The sequence below is a fragment of the Alligator mississippiensis genome, chromosome 1 (assembly GCF_030867095.1).
Source record: "Alligator mississippiensis isolate rAllMis1 chromosome 1, rAllMis1, whole genome shotgun sequence".
NCBI classification, from domain to species: domain Eukaryota; kingdom Metazoa; phylum Chordata; order Crocodylia; family Alligatoridae; genus Alligator; species Alligator mississippiensis.
Window position 1 is genome coordinate 207,994,166 of NC_081824.1, and position 23,842 is coordinate 208,018,007.

At 43.8% G+C, this 23,842-nt stretch overlaps 1 long non-coding RNA gene across 4 annotated transcripts in view; it reads left to right on the forward strand.

Moving 5' to 3' along the window:
• The window catches only part of LOC132246413 (uncharacterized), a 123,263-nt gene that overhangs the window by 920 nt on the left and 98,501 nt on the right, over window positions 1-23,842 (forward strand). For all 4 annotated transcript variants that reach the window (XR_009457657.1, XR_009457656.1, XR_009457655.1 and 1 more), the window contains exon 2: window positions 2,307-2,396. This is a non-coding gene — a long non-coding RNA (uncharacterized LOC132246413). The remainder of the gene's footprint in view (window positions 1-2,306; window positions 2,397-23,842) is intronic.

Consider the following 23,842-nt stretch of genomic DNA (forward strand, 5'->3'; position numbering starts at 1 on the left):
ACCCTGCTTGGGTCAGCTCTGTCCCCGGTGTACGGGGCAGGGGCAGGGCTGGTCCAAGGGTAATTGGTACCCTAGGCAAACTGTGTACCTTGACACCCCCACCACTTCCACTTTTCTTAGAGGAAAATAAGAAGTCTAGAATGAACATTTACATGTACTTATTTGGTATTCAGAATGAACAATAAAACAATAAAAACAAAAATTTCTTATTGATTGTTTGGAGGCAATCAGGACTCGTAGTAGAGATGATATCTTTTATTAGACCAACAAGATTATTGCAAAAAAAAAAAATGTCTTTAATTGCAAGCTTTCGGGCACAAATACCCTTCATCAGGCACTGGAGAAAAGATTATAAAAGTTCTCCTGGGTAGAAATGAAAGTTCATATTTTATAGGATTTCACAGAGGATAGAAAACGCCTCTGGGCAGTCAGTTCATAGCTGGTATGGAGCCTCTCACCTTCTGTGAGGATCTGTGATGATGCAAATTACTTGGAAACAAAGGCAGGAGCAGGGTCTTGATTGTTATTATTGATTGTTTATTATTTATTGTTTTATTGTTCATTACTGTTGTTTATTGTTTATTATTTATTGATGGTTTATTATTGTATTATTATTGTATAATTGTTTATTATGTTTTGATTGTTTATTATTGATATAAGATATATCTTGATTATTGATTGTTTCACACCTGTTATTATACCTAACACAATTATATCAGACGGCCAGGGCTGTTATTTAGAAAGATGTTCCTGTTATTTTGTTCTGCATATAATTTTGGCGTCCCCCAAATTTTGGCACCTTAGGCGATCACCTAGTTTGCCTAATGGTTGGACCGGCCTTGGGCAGAGGGTGTATGTGTGGGGCATGGGGGTCCCCAAGCAGCCCCTCACAGGCTGGGACTCCGCCAGCCTGCAAGGGAAAAGCCGCAGTTTTCCACATTTTTCCTGTAAAAGAGAATTCATTTTTAAAGTTTACTGATTCATTTTTAAAGTTTCTTTGTGACCCTTTCAAATTTTCCTGCGACCCACTTTGGATTGTGACCCTCAGGTTGAGAAATGCTGATCTATGGCAACCCCCCTGCCTGAGGTAGGGTCATCCCTATCCAAATCATCCTGAATGCTCCAAAATCTAAACTCTACACAAGATGCTCGCAACCCTGACACAACAAGAGGTAACACGCAAACTTGCCACAGGTAAAGCAGGAAAACTGCGGCAGCCAATGTCTTGATTATATAAAATGTTGATTCAATGTAATTCCAGGGTAGAGGGCCACACCGCCTGCTACAGAGGAAGGCAACCCCCCCACAGTCCCAATCTGACTACAAGGGAAAATTCTTTCCTGATTGCAAATATGGTGAATGGTCTGACTCTGAGCATAGGGGCAAGACCCTCTAGCCCAGAACCTCTGGCTTTGCTCTCAGCAGGAGCATTGGCACACCCCAATCAAAGGCCCCAGCCTTGGCTGTAGCCAACACACAATGCTTCTGGGAAGGCTTAAAAGCACCCTGACATAAATAGCAGAAGGGGAGGGACACAGGGACAACCAGCAAAGCCCAGAAGCATGGAAAATGCCTATGGTAGAACATAGGTCTAGCTATATTTAGATCATCCCTGACCAGTGGCTGTCCAACCTCTTTTTGAACAGCTCCAGTGATGGAGAGTCCACAACTTTTTTAGGCAGTCTGTTCCACTGTGTTGCTATTCTAACAGTGAAGAAATTTTTCCACATATCCAATCTAAACTTCCTTTGCTGCCACTTCAAGCCATTAGTTCATGTCCTCCTCTCTGCAGTGAGAGAAAAGGTGCTTTCCCTCTTCTTTATGGCTGCCCTTCAAGGATTCGGAGACTGCTATCATTTCCCCTCTTAAGTGCCTGAAGTGTTCATGGCCCTCTCTTCTTTCTAATGGTCTTGATGTTCTACCAGTCAAGCTCTCCTTTCTTCTGCAAGTCTGCTGTCTGTTAGCTGCTCCTGGGGAATGAAGCTGCTATTTTACAGCCCTGCAGATTGTTTTCGACTCATTTCAATGATGTTATATTTGTTTTTTTTGCTTCCATTTTAAATGGAATGGTTTAGCCCTAGGCCCCTAATGTATTAGGAAAACTTCTAGTTTCTTTTTAATTGGAGAAAACTATGTGTTGATTCACCTCACCATCTGCACCCATCCCCTTTTCAAAATTCTAGATCAGCCCATGGGGTAGTTCCACTGGCTATATTGGAACAGCGGGCACGATGTGGGTTTGCGTGTGCTTGTTTTCAGGATCGAAACTAGCATGTGTAAGGTACTTACAGGGTAAATACTTGCAGGATTTGGCTCGACAAAAGGCAGGAGTGAATGGGAAGTAAAGAAAATGGCCAAGGGCATGGACAACTGGAAGGCCTTCAATGGTGAGGGAGGTAGGTATTCAAAAGTTGTTAATAAACCCCTCCTCCTCACACAAAGCTTCTCTCCTCCAGTTCTTTCAGCCAGTTCTTCCAGCCTTCCTTTGTAAGTCGTGTTTCCCAGGCCTCTAACCATGTTAGTTTTTTCCCCCTGGACTCTCTCCCATTTGTCTTTCTTAGAGTGCAGTTCCCAAGACTGGACACGGAATTCCAGATAAGGCCTCATCAGTACTGAATAGAATGTGGTACAAGAGCCAACACTGAATAGAGTGAGGGGTTGAGGACCTAACATAAAAACCAATGGATATGGTGAAGAATTGGCAGAGTTTTGATATATGTTTGTTGTCAGTTTCGCTTTTGCATTTCAATATGGGGTAGAAGTAGGGGAGCACTGAAAGGACCAAAGAAGTCATTAAAAGTATGGGAGAGAACTTGGGAAGTGAATTGAAAAAGGATAGTCACAGTTCATCACCTACCTAGCCATGAGCAGCAGGTATCATTGGAGATATGGAATTTTCAAAAGTTGATGGAAGTTGTGTTTGTTAATCTTTGTTAATCTTTTTAGCTTTTTGAAAATACCAACCAGGAAACTTGTATTTGATGTACAATTGAAGAGGAGTTAGTGAGAAGAATTAGAGAGGGGAACGACAGAGTGATGATCAAGAAAGATGAACAGACTTTAAATGTGCAAGGTTGCAGTAATCAACATCAGATAGGAACATTAGTCAAGGCAGAAAGGTCATTTTCCCTTCTGATATCAATCAAAAACTGTTAACAGGGAAGCTCAAAACGTTCCTTCGATCCTGGAAAGTTGAAGAATCATTATTTTATAATATGTATCTGAAATATTAGGTATAAACATAATTTCTTTAGCCAGTAGGAAGTCTGATGGGCATATTATTCCAAAGGCACAGATTAAGATACTTTCACAAGTATATTTTTCCTTTGAGAGAACAACGGAACAGATTCATATATGGGATTCAGTTATACTCCGTCTTTGCTCAGATACAAGGTAGTGGAGAGAGAGGGATGAAGAAGATGGTCCTTATGCATCACTGAATACAAGGGCTACTTAATTCTAGTAGCACTGGGTTCCCCAGGTGAATAGGAAAGAATGGCACTGTGCCCTCTGCAATCTTCCAGTCTGAGGCTAAGGTCTATGAAAAAGATAGCATAATCCTGGGCTATACTATTGTTAATGGAGAATCTCCATAGGTTTCAATTGTGTATCATCCATGACCTCCCCACTCCTCTCCCATCCTTATTAGTTTTGGCCTTCTCCCATAATACAGCAAATGAGAAGCTTATATGTTCACAGAGTGGTGGGAAGCAGTGTCAAGGAAGTAACTGAGGCCCCTGCTCATGTAGGAAAAGTTGATGTGCACACAAAAGGACCCCCTCTGTACAGGGGGCTAATGGATACCCTGGGCCAATGGATAGATCAGCAACTGTGCTCTCACAGGTGCTGTTCCTGCCTGAGGCATAAAGCTTCCTGGATCTCCTGCTGGGGTATTGCAACTGTGCACTAGTCCCTTAACGTAATGTAACCCATAAGGGAATTGGGGAGGCAGATGCATTCAATTATAAAAAAAATAGTCCAGTTAGGAGGTTATCTGGTTATCCAATGCCCTGCTCAAGAAAAGATGATCCATCTCTAAACCATCTCATCCTAGTGTTGGTCTAATCTTCTCTTAAAAAGTTCCAAGGATGGAGATTCCACAGCCTCTCTAGGAATCTCTGTCAATGCTTAACTGCCCTCAGAATTAGGAAGTGCTTCATACCATCTGACCTAAATTTCTCTTGTTGCAATTAGGACCATTATTATCCTCTATCACCATCTTCTTTAAAACAATGTTTCAGGTATTTGAAAGGTATTATCAAACCAACCATCTTAGGCTTCTCTTCTCCAGATTAATCATCCCAGTTCCTCCAACCTTTCCATGCCAGTCATATTTCCCCATTGTGGCAGGGCACTGGTTGTGTCTGCCATTTTAATGTCCTGGAGCTGGCAGCTGCTGGGTGCCTGATGAGGGCAGCCATTTTGGCATCTGGGGCTGCCCATATAAACAGGGCAGCTCAGCTGCTAGAGGCCAGGCAACAACATCGTCTGTCCGCAGAGCTGCTGATATCATCTGGAGCTAAGGGAGGGGCTGTAGGGGATGGATAGGAGGCTCCTGGTCCTGGGTATGACCTAAAACTGCACCCTGTCCGGAGTGGGTGTCCTGGTGGAGCTCTCAGTGGCGTGGGAGCCCCCAGGAAATGCCAGGCCAGTTACCACCCTGGTGAAAGGTGGGTCAGGGCGCCTTAACCCCAAGCCCCCACAACCAGCTGGTTTACCCCTTTGTTGGAGAGTCGGGAAGGTGGACCCCACGGCGAAAGAGTAAGGGTCATAGACTCAGGCCTGTCTGGACTTCCCCTGACTGGTCCATGCTGGGGCCAGGACCGGTAAAGGTCGAAGGGCCAGGGGCCCAACACAAGGAACACCCAAGAGCTGCAGGCCTGGGGTTCCACCTGGCCTCAAGGTGGGCCAGGGCTAGAGAGCCGAAGGTCCCGGGGGAGATCACACCCAGAAGGGGAAGCGGTTGAGGGAGCTATGCTGCCTAGTATGAAGGCAGATGAGACCGCCTGAGGAGAGGATTCTAGGTTGGGGTTCAATCAGGAGGATTCTGGGCCCCAGTGTGGGGCTGGTGATGATGAGAACAGCTAGATGCCATCTGCGAGGCTTGGGCTGCGGTGTAGGGGAGGAAAGGAGCCGCAGATAGCACCCCCTGGCATCGGGGCAGTAAATGGGCAGCCTCCTGCTTAATTAACCTCCATTAATTAATTATACCAACAAGGCGTGGCGGGCAAGAAGGTGGGCGGTTAGCCCAGGAGCAGGTGGGCGGGCCATGGTTAGATCGGCCCCGAGCAGGCCCCCTGTTACACCCGTCCTCTAATCATTTTAGTTGATTTCCACTGGACTCCTTACCATTTGTCTACATCTTTCTTGAAGTCCAGTTCCCAAGACTGGGCAGAGGATCCACACGAGGCCTCATTAGTACTGAATAAAGTGGAAAAATCACTTCCCTTGACTTGTAGGTAATACTTCTGTTAAGCTAACCCAGTGTGCCAGTGGTCATCAGCATTCTGTGGTGGATTTGTGGGCCAGGATGGCCAAGCTTAGGTCATACCTGGATTGGTGGAAGGACCCAGCTGTCACCATTGCTTCTCCCTGCCACCAGTTTTCCCTGATGCTCAGCTGCAGCATGGCATGGAAAGCTGCCTGCTGCCCAGCTACCTGGCTACAGTATGGCACAGTGCAGTGAGGCAAAGCCCATGTCACCCAATGCTGTCAAGAGCTCCTGCTTCTGAATGCTGCCAAAGCCGCAGATTTGCAGGATTGAATGGCTCTGTGAGCTGGATCTGGCCCAGGGGCCATAGGTTGCCAACCCCTGCTGTATATTATTAAGTCGTTTGCAACAAGAGCAAACTTTATACTCATATTCCACCTGTGGTCCACTATAACCCCCAGGTTGTTTTCTGCAATACTTAAGCCTATCCAGTCTTTCCCCATTTTGCATTTGTTCTGTCCCAAGTATAGGACTTCGCATTTGTCCTTGTTGAATTTCCTTCAGTTATTTTTCGATCATTTTTCAAGTTTATTCAAGGCTATTCTGAATCCTGCTCCTATCCTCTGACGCATCTGCAAGTCCATCCAGTTTGGTGTCATGTGTAAATTTGGTAATTGTCAATGAATTCACATGGGCTGTTCCTAATCACCTTCTTATCCTTGAGGTGTTTTGGAATAGATTCCTTGTTGACACACTTCATAATCTTTCCAAATATAGAGGTCAGACTGACTCGCCTATAATTTCCTTGATTGATTCTCATTCTCCACTTATTTGAAGATGGGCACCAGTAGTGTAACCATAGCTGGATGAGCACAGCATAAGCCACCCCAGGTGCTGCCTAAGAGAGGGTACCTCCTCACCTCCATCTCCCTCTACACTCAGCACCTTCCCTGCAGCAAATCTGGTAGCCAGGGCCTAGGAGTACCCATGAGGTTGGTGCTGGCCAGAATCTTGCTTCAAGAGGAAGCACTGTTCCCCAAATATACTAGTTATGCCTCAGCTCAGGCCTGCTTCATGTAGTGATATGAAGTACAGTATGTGTCTACAGCCTCTGTGGCATGCTGAACCTATTACCATTAAGCACTCCCTGTTCACTCCCCCCCCCTACACCGATGCCAAATTCAAGTTATGACCTCTCAATGTAGCTCCTGAGCAGGCACCAAGCAGCGCTGTCAGGCTCACTGTCTCCAGTATGGTTACTGCAGTGTGTGCTCAAGCGTACTCTAAGTGCATGGCCTGATTTCTGGGATTTGGCAATCCTGGAGTAGGAGCCCATGGACAGAAAGTGCTGCATAGCAGCCATCCCAGGGGCAGCACTACAGTAGTGTAGGTAAGTTTACAGAGTCTTCTTTCCAGCCCCTTTCTGCTTCTGCGGTGATGTAGAGGGGCAGTAAATGAGGGGATCAAACCACTGGGGAGTTCCTTGGCATGGGGAGAGTTATGTGTGCTGGAGAGCTAGCATAATTCTGCTCTGTTCTCTTTAAATTGTTAATCCGCCTTCATCACTAACGTATTCAAACCCCTTCCTATAATGGACCAAGCACTGTGACTAGCTTCTGCTGCAGATTCTGTCTCTAAGGGGAAAATGTTGTGTGCAATGTGCTACCTTGTTTTGGTTGTATCGTTTTGAGCATGGCTATTTATTTCTTTAATTAAAGTAAACCCCCTCTAACAATGCTGGAAAGTAGAAAATAATGTCTAAGGAAAGAGTCTGCGTGGTCAAAGTGCCGTTAGCACTCCAGCTAATTCTGGCTGCTGGAGGTGTCTCTGGGGGCTACAGACAGCTGGGTATAGTTTTAGAGTAGCTAATAGAGTGATCCTAGAGTTTGGCCTAAGGATAAGGAAAATACAATAGTGGTTTAATCTCCTTTATTCACAGATTCATAGATGTAAGGTCGGAAGGGACCTTGTAGATCTTCTAGTTCGACCCCCTGCCCTGGGCAGGAGAGAAAACTGGGCTCAAATGACCCCAGCCAGGTAAACATTGAGCCTCCTCTTAAAGACCCCCAGGGTAGGAGCCATCACCACTTCCCTTGGAAGGTGGTTCCAGATCCTAGCTGCTCTGACTGTGAAGTAGTGCCTTCTAAAGTGCAGTCTAAACCTACTCTCTAGCAACTTATGGCCGTTATTCCTTGTTACTCCGGGAAGCGCTCGAGGGAACAAGGTCTCTCCCAAACCCCGCTGGTCCCCCCTCTAGTAAGTTTATAGATGGCCACCAGGTCCCCCCTCAGCCCTCTCTTGTGAAGGCTGAACAGGTTCAGGTCCTGTAGCCTCTCATAGGGTCTGCCCTGCTGTCCCTGGATCATGCAAGTGGCCCTCCTTTGGACCCTCTTAATGCTGTCCACATACCTCCTGAAGTGCGGCGCCCAGAACTGGGTGCGGTACTCCAGCTGCAGCCTGACCAGTGTCGCATTGAGGGGGAGAATCACCACCTTGGCCCTGCTTGTGATGCATCTGTGGATGCACAAGGTATGGTTAGACCTACTGACAGTGTTCTCACATTGTCGGCCCGTGTTCATCTTGGAGTCGATAATGACTCCAAGATCTCTTTCTGCCACTGTCCTTTCGAGAAGGGAGTTCCCCAGCCTATAGGTATGCTGCTGGTTCTTACCGCCCAAGTGCAGCACCCTGTACTTGTCATTATTGAATCCCATCCTATTTTCATTTCCCCACCCCTGTAACCTGTCCAGGTCCTGGTATAATCTGTCCTTCCCTTCTAGCGTGCCCACTTCATCCCAAATCTTGGCGTCGTCTGCGAATTTAAAGAGGCTGCTCTTCACCCCGTCATCCAAGTTGCTAATAAAGAAATTGAACAGTGCGGGCCCAAGGACCGAGCCCTGGGGGACCCTGCTGCCCACTTCCCTCCAGGTCAAAAATGATCCGTCCATCACCAGTCTCTGAGTATGACCCCTCAGCCAATTTGCAATCCATCTGACTGTGTAGGCATCAGTGCCACAGTCACCTAGCTTTTTAATGAGAATGGGGTGGGAGACAGTGTCAAAGGCCTTCCTGAAGTCCAGAAAGACTACATCCACCATGACGCCTACGATCAGGTCACAAAATCACTGGACGCAGAAGGCAATCAGGTTGGTCTGACAGGACCTGCCCCTAATGAAACCATGCTGGTTGCCCTTGAGCATCATCCCCACTGCTGGCCCATCACAGATGTGCTCCTTCATAACCTTCTCAAAGAGCTTCCCCAGGATTGAAGTAAGACTAATGGGCCTATAGTTGCCTGGGTCCTCCCTCTTCCCTTTTACAAAGATGGGGACCACATTGGCCCTCTTCTAGTCATCCGGCATCTGGCCAGAGTACCACAAGTGCTCATAAAGCTGTGCCAGGTGCTCTGCGATTACCCTTGCCAATTCCCTCAACATCCTGGGGTGGAGAGCATCTGGACCTGCTGATTTGAACACATTGAGCCCTTTCAGAAGTTCTCTAACCCAGTCCTCCCTGACCCTAGGCTTGGTGGAGTTTCTCCCGAGTCTGTCCTGAATCTTGGTAGGGGAGTCCTGGTCCCTGCACAAGAAAATAGAGGCGAAGATATTGTTAAAGAGGTCTGCTTTCTCCTCTGGTGTGACCACCAGATTGCCAAACATATCCCACAGGGGCCCCACATTACCCGGGGCCTTCTTCATTCTCCCTATGTATTTAAAAAAGGACTTTTTGTTATCCTTGATCCTTGATGCTAGCCCTAGTTCTGTATCTGCCTTAGCTTTCCTAACAGCCTTGTTCCTATGTCTCTAGCCTTACCTTCTTTTCTTGTTGGAAGCATAGCTTACCAGAACAGAAAATCAAGCATAAAGTGAATTTAAGTAACTTGTATTTGTCAACTCAGGGGACTATCAGCATCAACTTAAGATAATATCTTCTCTCTGTCATGTCATATCAAGTAACAGTGGAGTTGTCTAAACTAAGAGTTGGAATGGAGGTATTATTTTCATTTTGGACACATTAGAATTTTTTAACATAAATTATTCTGATAACATGGCAAGCTGCCTTTCTGCTGTAGTGCCTGAAAACATTCAATTTGTTTCACATTTTTATTTGGAATTTAGAGTATGTTGGTGAAGGATACATTATAAAGAATTATATTTATAATTTTATTGCTGATTAAATATGATACATTTTGAACTGTTTGAGGGAAGAGATTACAGGTTTATGGATCTTAAAGGGAAATATTGTAAGCATATTAAAATATGATGCTTTCCACATTGCATGCTTTGTTATAAACCTATTTGTTTTTAAAAAAGGAACTATAATTGCAAATTGCTTTTGATTTTAGAGGAAACCAGGTAATAGTAAGAGGCAAGAATTTTTCTATAAAATTTCTGATCATAGACACTAACATTATACAAATACATCAGAAGGGTGGTAGTGGGGAACAGAAAGATGTTCTCCTTCTTTTCAGTCTCACATTAAAATTAATTAAATAATTTTATTATTGTAATTCACTTTCATTAGAGTATTGACTAGAGGCCAAGATTGGATATTGAACTAGACACTACACAAGTTCATAGAAAGTGTCCCTGCTTCATCTACCTTGCAATCTATGGTGAGGAAACAGGACAATTTGTCGGAGGAGGAGAAACTCTGGCATTTGTTTTGTAAAACCTCCTTTCTTCCTTTCTCCCCACCACCAAAAAAAAAAGAAAAAAAAAAGGAAAAGGTAAGAGTGTAATTCTGGATACTTTGAAGTCAGTGTCAAGAAACTTTCTGACTTGAATGGGCCAGGATTTTACCCTTGGTAATATCTTATTAAAGACATTTAGTGAATGGGAGTTGCGTTCATCTGCTAGGCTGAAATGTACTATCGCTTTTAGCTTCCTTATTGATTACATTCTGAATAACTAGTGATGCTTTTGTATAATAAGCACAGTGAAGTTATCCATTTTTTTTATCACAACCATGCAACTTGTTCTTCTGTAATTTACTCACTATATGGTTCTATATGCCCTGAACACTTATAATTTAGGGTGAGGTTACACATTATAATTAGATCATGTTAAGAGCACTTAACACTTGAATGATCACAAGTTATGGCTCATTAATTAGTGCTAAATGCCCTTTAGGCATCTTGAAGTTACAACGCTTCTGGCCAGGCTTTATCTTTAAGCTAGGCTACCTAGCTTAAATTAAATTTATTTCTGGGTGGTCACCTGAGATAAAACCACCAATGTGCAGTCCTTCAGTATCTCAGGGGGCACTGCTCCCTGGTGGACTATTGCCATGCAGGCAGTTTGCTGGGAGCAAGAGGAGGAAGGGGAAGAGAAGCCAGGCACCAGGCATCAGATCCTGCCCGGGGAAGGTAAGTGATCCAGAGCTGCCTGTGCCTTTGGTTAGCTATGTGTGTTTGGGGCATGCGCTGAGAAGCTCAGAGTATTGCTGGCTGAGTGGTTGTTGCTTACTGAGTGATTGCTGCCTGCGCCTGACAGAAGCCCTAACAAGGGGGTGCAGCCAGTCCAGGCCCAGCAGGGTATAAAAGGAGATTCCCTGAACAACCAGGGACACAGCAAACGGGTTGCAAACAGAGTAAGCAATTTGCAGGTCAGTTCGCAAATCAGTTTGACCCCCACCTCCTTCCCCTTTCGAGGGGAGAGTCTGTCAGCTTGGTGTGAGGAAGCAGGAAAAAAGGAACCTTTGGGGGCCAATGAGCAGTCAACAGGCCAGCTTCCAGGTGAGTTTGCCAGGGAAAGTATCCTTGGAAGAAGGGCAGTAAGAGAGAGAAGGCAGATTAAAAGACTCAGGGAAATGGCTGGAGGAGGTCACAATGCCAGAAGCACTGCCATGGCCTTTGCTTGCACCTGTGAGGCTTCTGTCCAAGCAGGACTGCTCATCATTGAGGCTTCCACCTATGTCCAAGCATGAATGCCATGTGCCCCAGCAGCTGGGGGGGCATGGCTGTGCCAGTGGTGGTGGAAGTCCAGTGGCAGTGAGCTCCCACAGATACTGCCAGCACTGTTGGGGGTGGGGGACTGGTGAGCACTGACCACTGGTTGGCGATCACCCGCAGGCACCACTGGCAGTGTCACCACTGCGTTTTTGCAGGGGTTGCGCATGCACACGTGTGCACCCCCTATGTGTTGCCCCTACATCCAAGTTTGGTGCTGTGGGGACTGTGGCTTCCAGGTTCTTTCCAGTGATGGCCATGTTGGGGTTCCTGTGGTGTGAGCAGTGCCTCCTGGTGGTGTCTCTCAGGACAGGCAAGAGATCTATGGGAGGAGGTGATGAGGCTCTGAAGAATCCTCTGCCATGAGGAGTTCATCAATTCAGTGCTGGAGGAGACCTCAGGGACTGTGGAGGAAGAACCACTAGAGGAAGTGCTAAAGAAGAGAGAGGACATGGACTCCCAGGAGGCTGGAAGCTCGTGACCCCTGGCAGAAATAGAAAACTTCACCTCCACCTGCAGCTGTTGTCTGGAGAACAGATATGAAAACAATATTTGGCAATACTTGGAATTTGGAGGGGGCAGGGGGCAGGCTGCACGGCAGAGGGGCTCTCTCCTCCACCCAGCCTCTTCACAGCTGCAGCCAGCAGCTGCAGCACAAGACTGCTCAGCCCAGTTTTTGGCTGTGCCAGGAATGGGGGTAGGGGAAGAGAGTCCCCTGCTATATGGACCTGGCCTAGCCCTCCCACGACCCAACCCAGCAATCGGGTGCGGGGGGGAGAGTGAGGGGGTGCACCACAGCACAGGAGGTCCCTCCACCCACTGCCTCCAGTTGCTAGCTGGTGGGGGGGCAGGGCTTGGGAGAGGGGTCGCTTTGGCAGCCTCTTGTGAGGCATGTGGAAGCAGCCCTTGCCTGCTGGCCTTAGCCAGTGTGGGCAGGCTCTGTGCCCCCCCTTCTGAACAGTGAACATCTATTCAGTTCACTCCAGCTCTAACTTATAGTGCTTTAGGTAAAGCATAATAGTTTGAGTGCTTCCACCAGGGGCTTTTGAACATCTGTACTTAGCCATATATTACAGCTACACAAAACATTTTTAAAGATTTAATTCAGTTTCATGAACATCTTCTGAACTTTGTGAGCTTTGTTCTGTTTCCCTTTGGGGGTGGGGGAAGCCATCAGTATCAGCAAATCAAAAAGCATTGTTTTATGTGGAGTGTGTGTGGGTGGATTTGGCAAATATTCTGTTGCCTAGTTGATCCATTAACCCATTGTTGCTCATGGGACCAGATTTTTTGTATTAGCTGATCATTTGTACATTAATACAAAGGAGTTTAAGTCAGAATAGAATATTAATCTAATTTAGTCCTTGTACCTAGCCCAGAAATTTGAAGAGAAACACTACCAGGAGCTTTTCTTTATAGGTCTGTTTTACCACCCCGTTTTTGCAAACATGTCTGATTTACAGGCATCAGAACTTGTATAGTTCTGCTGTGAGGAAAACTGAGGAGGGTGGTACTGAAAGCTCATATATGTGAGTCCACACACCTGCATGCTGTACATCTGTGATTTATAGGAATTTAGTCTTGTTGACATGGTCTGAAGGAAAGAAGTGGGGTTAGATGTGGGGGCAGAGGACGTGCAGTGATGGGGAGAGGGCAGTACTGTGAAGGATTTTTCCCTGGGGGAAAGATTCCTGTCCTCTGATGAATCCAGGAGACCAAAGAGTTAATCGCATTTACCTGATCTTTGTAAATGCCTGGAAGATGTAAGCTGAGGTTAGTTAAATGGAGTGAAATCCTTGAATGGCTTCATTTTGATTTCACAGTACTTCCTCTCCTTCCTGGATACATTCTATTTGCTTTTAGATTTTACTCTACTGTAAATGACCCTCACCAGCCCAAAGACTTGATTATAAAAAGTGCTTGATGGCCAGAGCCATTTTGATGTGTTGCTGTATTTTAAATGATTTCATTTTTGTTCACTTGGAATTTCTGAGTTGTACACCTGTTTGATATCTGCCTTTTTGTGGTTTCTGTCTTATGTGAATATCAGAATTTTTTTCCATCTCATTTCCTTTTGGTGGAATTCTCTCTCATTAAACTGAAGCTTCATTGTATTAGGAGAAGAGTCAGATTATTAAAAACTACAGTCTTTTCAATTTATTAACATATTGTTTTATTTATTGTACAGTTTGACTATGCTTTTGTACAATGTTTAGTGCTAGGCTCTGCTGCTTTTGAAAAACGTTCAGGGTGAGATCAGCAAAAACACACAGTATTGGCCTAATTCTGGTTGTCAACTTTAAACAAAGGTCAAAGCTTAGGGCAACACTGAGTGCTTTTAAAAAGCTACCCATACTAAACAATAACATAACCAATAATGGTTATTTAAAAAAAAAAAAAGGTAAGTGGATATTTGTTCATACAAAGTAAATATTAGAAAAGCACATGATATTGTTACTTGAAACTGAAGAAGTATGTTTCTTATAACAAGAATTATCAAGTAAGTTGCTGGTGTTGCCAGCGGAGAATAAGTAAGAGTTTTATTCTTCTGATAATTCTTCGCTTTATCAGAAATTAGTAGGTGCATTAGTGTAGAATGGGGGTTAGCTTCTCAGCAGGTGTGCCACAAATTAGCCCCGTATTCTCCTTAACTGCTATGCTGAGATCCCCTTCATCTGCCCAGTCCGCTGCTCTGCTTTCTGCTCCCTACTCTGCTCTCTGCCTCATCTCTTGCTCTGCTTTCTGTGTTTGCCTTTTTTGCTGCTGTGCTGACCTATTCCCTACCTGATAGAAGTGTGCCACACTGTGAGGCTGCTTGTGGCACTTGTGCTGCAGGTTAGCTACCCATGGTGTAGAACATGACCTTGAGACCCATGGCTCAAGAGAGGACAAAGGGCAGACTTCTATTACCCTTTGACCTTAACAGGAGTTTTTTAGCTGTGTTAGAAGCTTTTTTCACGCTTGCACATAGTTGACAATTCAGGGTGAATGTGTAAGCATGTGTGTGTAGACTAAACTTGTGCATTAGGATGCACATTGGCCAGGCACTGGTGCGCATACCTGAGTATGAGTCCTGAGGAGGGCACTCCTGTGTTTTAACCCAGTGGTTTTAAACTTGAGTGTGGTAGCACCCTGGGATGCCGTGAGATTCTTTTAAGTGTGTTGCACAATACTAAGCTTGCAAAGACCTACACACGATTCACTAGATAAACCCAGAGATTTCAAGTAGAAATCCCTGTCAAAAACATTCTCATCTGTTGTGGCCTTTCTGGGTTCTTTGCAAAGGAAGAATTGCTGTTATTTTTCTGTAGTCAAGAAACAAGTGAAAATTAAGAGCTGGCATTTTTCTGGGGGTGTCTTGAGTCTAACAAGGTTGAGAACCACTGTTTTAGCCCTGGTGATGGAGAGGTTATGGCACTTGCCTAGAAAGCTGGCAACTGGGTGGGTTTTGTCTGGCAACACACCTTCAGTAGGTGCACATATGTAGACCAATGCACAGTCTGCTGAGTATGCTCAATGTACATGCAGATGCTTACCCACACAAGCTGCAGGGGGACTAGACTTGCAAACTGCGTAAGTGCCAAAAATGCTACTTATGTGACTGGAAATTTGCCATGTAAGCACACAAAGGGTAATAAAATTCTGTCAGAAGTTTTAAAAATAAAATAAAAATATTTTTCAGGGTTTTCCAACTAGCAAATTAAGCAAACCTGTAGAACATCTTTATTTCAAGCTACACGCTTTAAAAGGAAATAATGTTTGACTTACAATATATGCCCTTTTTTCTAGTTGAATTAGAACTTAATTATTTTAAATGTAGGCATTGTTTCAATCTTGAGCAATTTAATGGTTTTTTTCATGAACGCCTGAAACCACTAGAAATCAGTTCCTATTCAATCACACCCAGCATACTTTAAGAGATATTAAAACTTTAAAAAAATGAGTGCTGCACTAAAAATGATAAAGGCCCAAAATAAACTGATTGCATCAAAGAAAAACAAACAGCCCCCAGTCACAAGCAGCGTAATGCAGTTCAGTTAACTTGCTGATGTCACTCAAAATGACCCAGAGCTCTGTTCTGCCAACAATAGTCTCAGTGTGTGCCTAACTGTGGGCCTCTTTGGTCCCACAGCTGCAGGTCGTAAATACAGTTCAGGAGATTAAGGTATTAAAATGACCCTCTTTGGTGACTGCAGAACAACGCCTTAGGCATTCCACCCTGCCTTGAAGGCAATCTGGAAACTCCCAATGATGTCAGGTGACCATATGGAGCTTACTTGAGGATGTCTTAACATGTGGATTTGCTCTTCCCTGGCTGACATAGCCATCATTTCCTATGTTAGCTAGGGAGTATTTTATATGTTGGAGTTGTGCCTTCAGCTCCCCAAAAGTCTCCACAAAGCTGGTAATACAGCTGGTCTGTTAAATGCAAACTCAATCCATATAATTCAGGGGTGTCAAACATATGGCTGGTGAGCTGGTTCTGGTTTGCGGAACTGATCCATCCAACCCAGCAGACTACTGCTGAGCCATAGAGTTTGGGGGCATGGCCAGCAGTGGACATGGCCTGCCACAGAATCCAAGGCCTTGGGAGAGGGGGCAAAATCTGTGGTGGCATCAGCGCTGTGCCCATACAGCCCTCACTTGCCCCACTGCTGCTTGGCCCAGTGCCGCTTGTGTTACATTCACAATGAGAAGTAGCCACCTGGTCAGTGGCCACAGTGGTCATTGCCACTGCCATGGCCATCACCACCACCACCACCAGTGCCTCTGCAGTGACCACTGCTCTGTACCTCAGGCCAGATCCAGCCTGCGAGAATCTTCCCACTCTGGATCTGGCCCGAGTTATAAAGTGAGTTTGACATTCCTGATATAAGTAAAGGAACATTGCTTGCTTTGAAAACTATAAGTCCTTTATGCAGCACAGGTTATAATTGAGGCCCCAAACCCTCTGTGTTCCCTGCTCCTTTCTCACAGATTTATGAAGAAATAACAAAAAGCCAGATGATATTTGGAATAACCACATCATGGTCCAAAGGACAAAATGTAGTAGGAGGTGTCGCATCCTTCTCTGAGCCTCTTTATTACTTAAAGGATCCTTTAAACTTCTTTGCTGTAATGATTATTTACTTTTTCATACCTGAAAATACCTCATGCCTAAAAATACCTTCTTCTCTGTAATTTTTGACAATGTGTTAAAATTGTGAGCTGTATTCAACAGGAATTTCCACTTCTAGAAGCAATAATATGAATGTGTTGGGTTTTTGAGTCTTGGCCACCTTGGTTCATATTAATCTATTATTTCTCAAATGCACATCTCTCAGAAAGAGCAGGTCACACCAGATAAATTAAACCTCTGAAGAAGAATGCTAGAGTCAGAGAGGCGTAACGATTGAGATTGGCTGTGCTTTCTTAAAATGTAGAGATATCCTGGTTCAACATTTTGTTAGCAAGTTGTGGCTCAGTGATTAATTATCTGATAGAAAATTATGAATCTTTCAAGAAGACATTTAAAGTACACATTTCTAAAATATGTTCCTTGAGGTCTTCCAATTAAGGACTGTCCAATTAAGCTCTGTGCTGTGTATACCAAGCACCAATACAACACCTTTGTGCTGCAGGGAGTCTGGCTGGGTCACGAGGATGCTCCAGTGTGGGGCCACCTTGCAGGCAGCCCCTGTACTGAAGCACCTTTGTGCCCCAGCCAGCTGGGTCAGTGTCTACACATGCGCTGCTGCACAAGAAAATAATACGCAGCAGGATAGTACTTGTATTTACAAGTACTAACCTGCTGTGGAATTTACTACTTTCCTGTGGACAAATAGGGCCACGTGTAGATGCCGAGAAGTTTACGGCGGAGCTAGTTATTCTATTGTGCAGTAAACATCTCGTGTAGACATGCCCTTACTCTGGGAAAAATTAGAAGTTAAACTACACTGGTGTAAATTACATCAGTGTAGATGTTGTATGTTTGCTTCTTGTTGGGGTAACTTGGTATGCTTAATGCAAACAAGCTATTTCCAGAGTCCTTGCCACCTAGTGGCAAAGCACTGTAACAGCACCTTTTGTCTCTGCTACCCATTGCTTTTATTCATACTGACAGAAAATGAGTAAACTGGCAGAGGACTAAAGGATCCTTTAAGACTACAATATAACTCAGTGGAATAATGATACAAAATACTTTCTGGAAAGTGTTAGGATTCTTAAGCTTGGCACTTGACAAGGATTCCTATATGCTCTCCTGATTAGCTGTGGAAATAAAGCATAATTGTGTGTGTGCACATAGGATCATAGGAAAGTAGAGCTGGAAGATACCTCATGAGGTCCTCTAGTCCAGACCCCTGCTGAAGACAGGATCATCTCTGACTAAACCATTTCAGGCAAGTGTCTGTCTCAGTGGGTGTGTCTACATGTCCATTAACGCGCTTTCGTTAATGCATATTAAATCTAGTACCTCCAGGTGCCTGTAGATGTGCCTGGAGGCTGTTCCAACATGCTGTAATTACAGCGCATCAGAAGACTTGACTAATCAAGTCTGCTGGAGTGCGCTTAGCACAGTCTAGCCAGCCTCCACATCTCATGTATCAGTGTCTACACACTTCAAAATGGTGGTGGGGACACTTTAACTATAGCTCATTTGACAAACTTTAATTAAAGCACCCCACTGCCATTTTGAAGTGCAAGGACACTGATGCATGAGACACCGTGGGCACTTTAATTAGAGTGGCTCTTGGAACGGCTCTAGTTAAAGTGCCCCCATCCAGTCCTGTAGCACGTGTAAAAATGCCCTCAATTGTGAGGTACTAGGAAAATGTGCATTAGCCCAGCTTAATGTGCCTTAACTAAAGAACACAGTTTTTAGTGACACTTTAATGCGCATCAGCCTATTTTAATGCACGTTAATGAAAGTGCATTTTTGGTGACACTTTAATGTGCATTAAAATAGGATAATGTGCATTAAAGTGCACATGTAGACATGCACAGTGATTCTCAACTAGGGTGCCACAGTACTTTGGGGAGTCTTGAGATCTCTTCAATGGTACCACAAGGTGCCATGCAATGTTAGTACTTTTAGGTATGCAAACCTGATTCACACAATAAAACTTTGAGATTTCAAATAGGAATTCAGAATGTTAAAAACATTCTGACCTTTTCTGGTCTTTGCAACATAAGAATTGCTCTATTATTTTTCTGGAGTCAAAAATTGTGCGAAAATTAAGAGCTGGTACTTTCTGAGGGGTGCCTTCAGTCCAACAAAGAGTGCCTTTGGTCTAAGAAAGTTGAAAATCACTAGTCTATCTATAAAGCTGCTTCTGAAAATGTTTAAGGCTGGAGAGTCCACAACATATCTAGGTATCTTGTTCTAATGCTGAACCACCCTCATAGTCAGAGAGTTCCTGCTAATCTCCAACCTAAATTTCCTCTTCTGCAGTATGAAGAAATTTAAGCTGGAGATTAGAGGTTGGAGATTCTCACACTCGCACTCACGTGTGTGTGTGTGTGTGTGTGTGTGTGTGTGTGTGTGTGTGTGTGTGTGTGTGTGAACTTCCGGATATAATGAGATCTGTAGTGTGAAATCCTCTATTTTTCACCAAACAGGTACAGCCTGGGCACTGATGGCATAAAGTACTGCTCTATTAACATGCCTTGATCCTTACATAACCTTCCAGAGATGAATGGGTAGTTGAGTTTATGTGACTGATCTAGCTCCTCTGCTGAGAAAGCCAACAAAGGTGGCAATTATTGCCAGCTGCTCTGGTGTTTTAGTGATAGGGCTGAACACAGAGAAATAAAGCGACCCAAAATGGTATGTTTTGAAATAAAACTTTATCTCAAAGATAAAAACTGTAAATATTCTTGTATTGAGAGGGAACCAAAACAGGTGCGTATGTGGTTAAATCTAGACCATGTATAGCAATGGCATTCTGCTTATCTTTCTACAATGTATAAAACCATCGAAATGTGTCTTTGCCACTAAAGATTCACTTTCCTACATGTCATTCTTATTGAATGGAATTACATATAGGTTGTACTATAAAGACAGAAAAACACACATAGCTTTCTAGCATGACTATAATTAATTTAATGTAATCAGAAATCATCTAACAGTTTGGAGCTGTGATCCAGATGATCTGATTCCATGCATTCAAAATACTATATTCAAATTGAGGGATGATCCATCTTTGAGCAGTGAGGCTGACTAGATGACCTTGTGAGGTCCCTTCCAGCCCTAGTTTCCTCTGATCCTCTGATCCTATAGGTTTATGGTCCAAGTTCATCAAAGTAATGAGGCACATTAGTAAATCTATCCTTCCTTAGCAAAGCGCTTACTCATATACCTAAGTCCCATTAAAATTACCAGGACTTAAACACCGATTTGAAGATAAGTATGCAAGTGCTGGGCTAGGTCCAGAGATTTTGTTTGGAGGAGCTGAAGTAGGTGTCGGAATTCCATGTCCACACTACACAATGTGTCTCTGCATAGTGCTCCCTGTCACTGCAGGATGGATTGCGGGTTATTGTCTAACTCCTCCTAGCTCCCCAAATCCAACCTGTATCCACTGTTGAATATATAGACAAGATTTATAGCAGGTTAGGGATGGACTCTGAAATGGAGGCAGAGGGGCTTGTGTTCAAATTTGTGTCCTCACCTGTTGCCAACTCCTCTTATTCATACTAATAGTTGCTTACACCCCTAATACTCTTACAGAGATCAATGTGACTAGTCACCAGGTGAGGTACAAAGCATCCTTTTAATCTCTTTCTTCTTTCCATTTTCAAAAAATAACACTAAGCTGTTTGAGTCAGAACTTGCTCTCCAACTCATCAGGTCTGTTCAACTCTCTTCACATAAAGAACAAGTATTTGGACTCTATGCAGTGAAAGATAAAAAAGCCCTTTTGACAATTTTGGCCCAAAATACAGTTCCCACCCTGTCTGTAACACCTGTAATGTGCAAGAGCAGTTGCAGCCCCTCAATATCAGCTGAGCCACACTGGTCCAGCACAGGTTGGGTAGAATCCTTTAGCTAGTGGAAGGGTACACAGGTATCAGAACATGAGCTGTTCTTAATCTGCACGGTAACTTTTGGGAACATAAATAGATACAATTATTGTTTCTAAAGTTGTCTGTTTCTAAAGGAAAAAATAAATTATTTTTCCTAAAGCTCTCTTCCTTACTCATTTTTTCCCTCTCATTTCTTTTGCTACCTCCTGCTTTTGTTTTTTACATTTCTCTGGGTGCAGCCTTTTGAAAGGCTGAGGCTTGCCACATATGCTTAATTTTTTTTGTTAAGGATTCTGAATAGTATAACACAAATTGAACTTGTGGTCAGTAATACTGTAACTAGAATGACCATTAGAGATCTCTGACTATATGCCCTTGTTATGACATTAGGAATTGCTCTCTTTCTTTCCTGTTGACCGCTGTTCTCCCCCTGTTTTATGTTCAGTGCTCTTTTCTTTTCCTAAATGTTCCCCCATTCTTTCCTGGCCATCTCTTCTCCCCTCTCCCCAGGCTTTTTCATGTTTATGTTCTCCAGTAAGCCCTTGGAAACCCTGTAATATGTAATTCACTGAGGATGCTCTATAGTTTTCTTCCCTGGCAGACGCTGTCTTTGGGATGGCAGTGTTTGCAAGGCTTTAGAGTCTTTTTCCTGTATCTCTCAAAGTCTTTGGACCAATGCTTGCTAGGCTGTTCCTTTAAAGTAAATGCATTCCAGACAGTGGAAGGTTAATCCAGTCTGCAGTAATGTCCATCTCCCTCCATGAGTATTGGAATTCTCTTCAAAGAAGCTCATTTGGCAGTATTCCTCCTTGCAGGCAACTAGGGACTATGCTGCCTGAACTGTATACTCCTGTGTTCAGACCTGAGCCAATAGCCAGAGCAGAAAAATGGTCTGTAAGCCTGGACATATCTGTTGGCATGGACATGCAGGCATGCTCACGTCAGTAATATCACAACTCATATTAGTGTTGCTGAAGCCCACAGTTATGCTCTCTTTTTCTTTAACTACTGGACATTTTAGTAAGAAAATGTACAACTCTTGTCTAAGGATACTTGCTTGTGGAAAATAAATTTTGGGGTGCTTACACAAGTGATCGGAAGATACTTCCGATTGCGTGGTAACTTTTGTGCTTTACACAAAGCACTTAAAGTTACAGCATGATTGAACATCTATTAAATTTCAATGTTTGATGATGGGGGCTGAGAGCCTCTATGCACCGGCTGCAGCCAGAGGGTATGGTTGCATGCCTCACAGCATGCTCTGCAGTCTCCTTGGGCTGTGGAAGACAGTGCCAAGAAAGGGTACCTGTAACCCCAGCTTTCTGGCCAGTAGTGGCAGGGAAGCTGCAGTCTTCCCTATGCCTTCTTCAGAGAAGCTGGTCTGGGCACACCCACCCCCCATATTGTGATTTTTGCGGACTGTCTACCAGCTCTGCCTGGTGGGTCCCCTTCCCCCAGAGAGGGCATTCTTCCAGGACTTCCCCATGGGGAGGGGAGGCGGGGGGCTCTCTCTGGGAGGGAAGGGGGGGACATACCCACTCTGCAGAGGTAGCTGGCAGCTGTCCTGTGGGGAGTGGGGGTGGCCTGCCTGGCTTCCCTGCTGGTAGCAGGGCACAGGGAAAACTCTAGCTTCTCCACTATCAGGGGAAGCCAGGCAGGGAACCACTATCTCCTCATCATGATTTTGCCAGTTGTCTACCACCTCTGCCTGATGGGACCCCCTCTCTTTGTAGAAAGCATTCCCTCTCCTGGGGATTCTTCTGTGTGGGAGAGCTCTCTCCAGTGGGGACCCACCATGCAGAGCCAGCAGGCAGTCAGCAAAATGATCCTGTGGAGGGTGGGGGTGGCCTGCTTAGCAGGGATACCTTCTTCCCCTCTCCCATGCTGTGCGGGGAAAAGACTCTCAGGGAGCTGGTGTTTGCCCACACAAGCACAAGCCTAGCCCCACAAAGGCTCATATGATGTGGGCAGAATCCGCTGAAATTAACTCACGCACAGGTTCTCTACTATGATGCTCTGCCTTAGAGTGGCTCTGTCTGATAGTTCATCGTTTGAGGGTTACTTTTTCACTTTATCAGTCATTTAAAAAGCACTCTGCAGCCATGAATGTTTGGTATGTTACAGCTGTACAGTACTTTTAGGAACCTAATTGAGCAGAAAATGTAACGTCTGTCAGTGTCCTTGGAGGCCACGTAGCTTTACAACATTCTTTAAAGGTAGCAATAATGCTAAGTTGGCACCCTATTCACAGAGCATTAATGTTTCTATGCAAATATATGGATATCAGATTAGTTTATAGATTGAAAATATATTATGTCTGATAGCTATGAAAAATGTTAGTGCTGTTTAAGGTGCTGCGTGGATAGATGTTACTCCAATTTTGCAGCTCAGTTCTGCCAATGGATCTTAATCATCATACACAACAAAGCTATTATTCCATTACTGTTGGCCTTGTATTAATCAGGGACTATAATTGATTTTTAACATATAGTAGTTTTGTGTTGCTTAAAAACTGTTTCCTTGGGTAAGAATTTAAATAATAAAAATATATTTTATTTGTAGTGTAAGCCACATTTGGACACTATTATGCAGAGTTAAGATTAGCACCTCATTATGACAAGAACAAATATTTTTCTGGAGCAGATCAACAGCTGCTCAGCTTCAGGAGATAATTTTAGTGTCTCTCTCCTTTAATTGAATAGGTGCCATGACAATATATCATTTTAGAGTCAAGATAATTTTCTTTCTTTGAATTACTGTATTAGCACTATGGTTTCCTAATGTCAGTCAAGCCAAATCCTGCAGGTAAAGAAGAATGTAAAAAAAGGATTTATTTGCAATAACTTTTACCAGAGAAAAGCTGCTGATTTTTCCAAAAGGAAATGAAGATCAAACAAACAGTTCCTTTATAGAAATGTAGTTTTATTTCCCATATGAACAGCTTTAAACCAGAATGAAATATTTATTGCCAGTTGTTAACATAATACACCTTTTGTTACAGAGTATGTGAAGAGTTAATAACCTTGTACATTTTCCAATGGAAATTTTCTAAAATAAATTCATTCCAGAACAATTAGAGAGCTTCAGTAATTTAATAATTCGAATGAAAGAGTGCCCAAATGGCATGATTTAAGTAAAAGCTACTACCAAATATAGGTGTTTGCTCACAGGTAACTTTGAGGTTTCAAGCTATCAATTGTTTACTGGACTGGATCAATGAAGTGCTAAAATCTAAATTTTGTGAAATGTTAAACATTAATGAAAGATATGAGGAAAGAAACTGCTTCTTTTGCCAACACTGTGGTCAACAGCAGTGCCCTGACCTGATTACTTAAGCTGATGTTTTTCCTAAATCTGTCATGAATCAGTAATTATCAAGTTTTGCAATACTCAATGATTCTCTTGTGAATAGCAAATAGATTTGTTATTGTAGGTTGGTATTTTCTAAAAAGAAG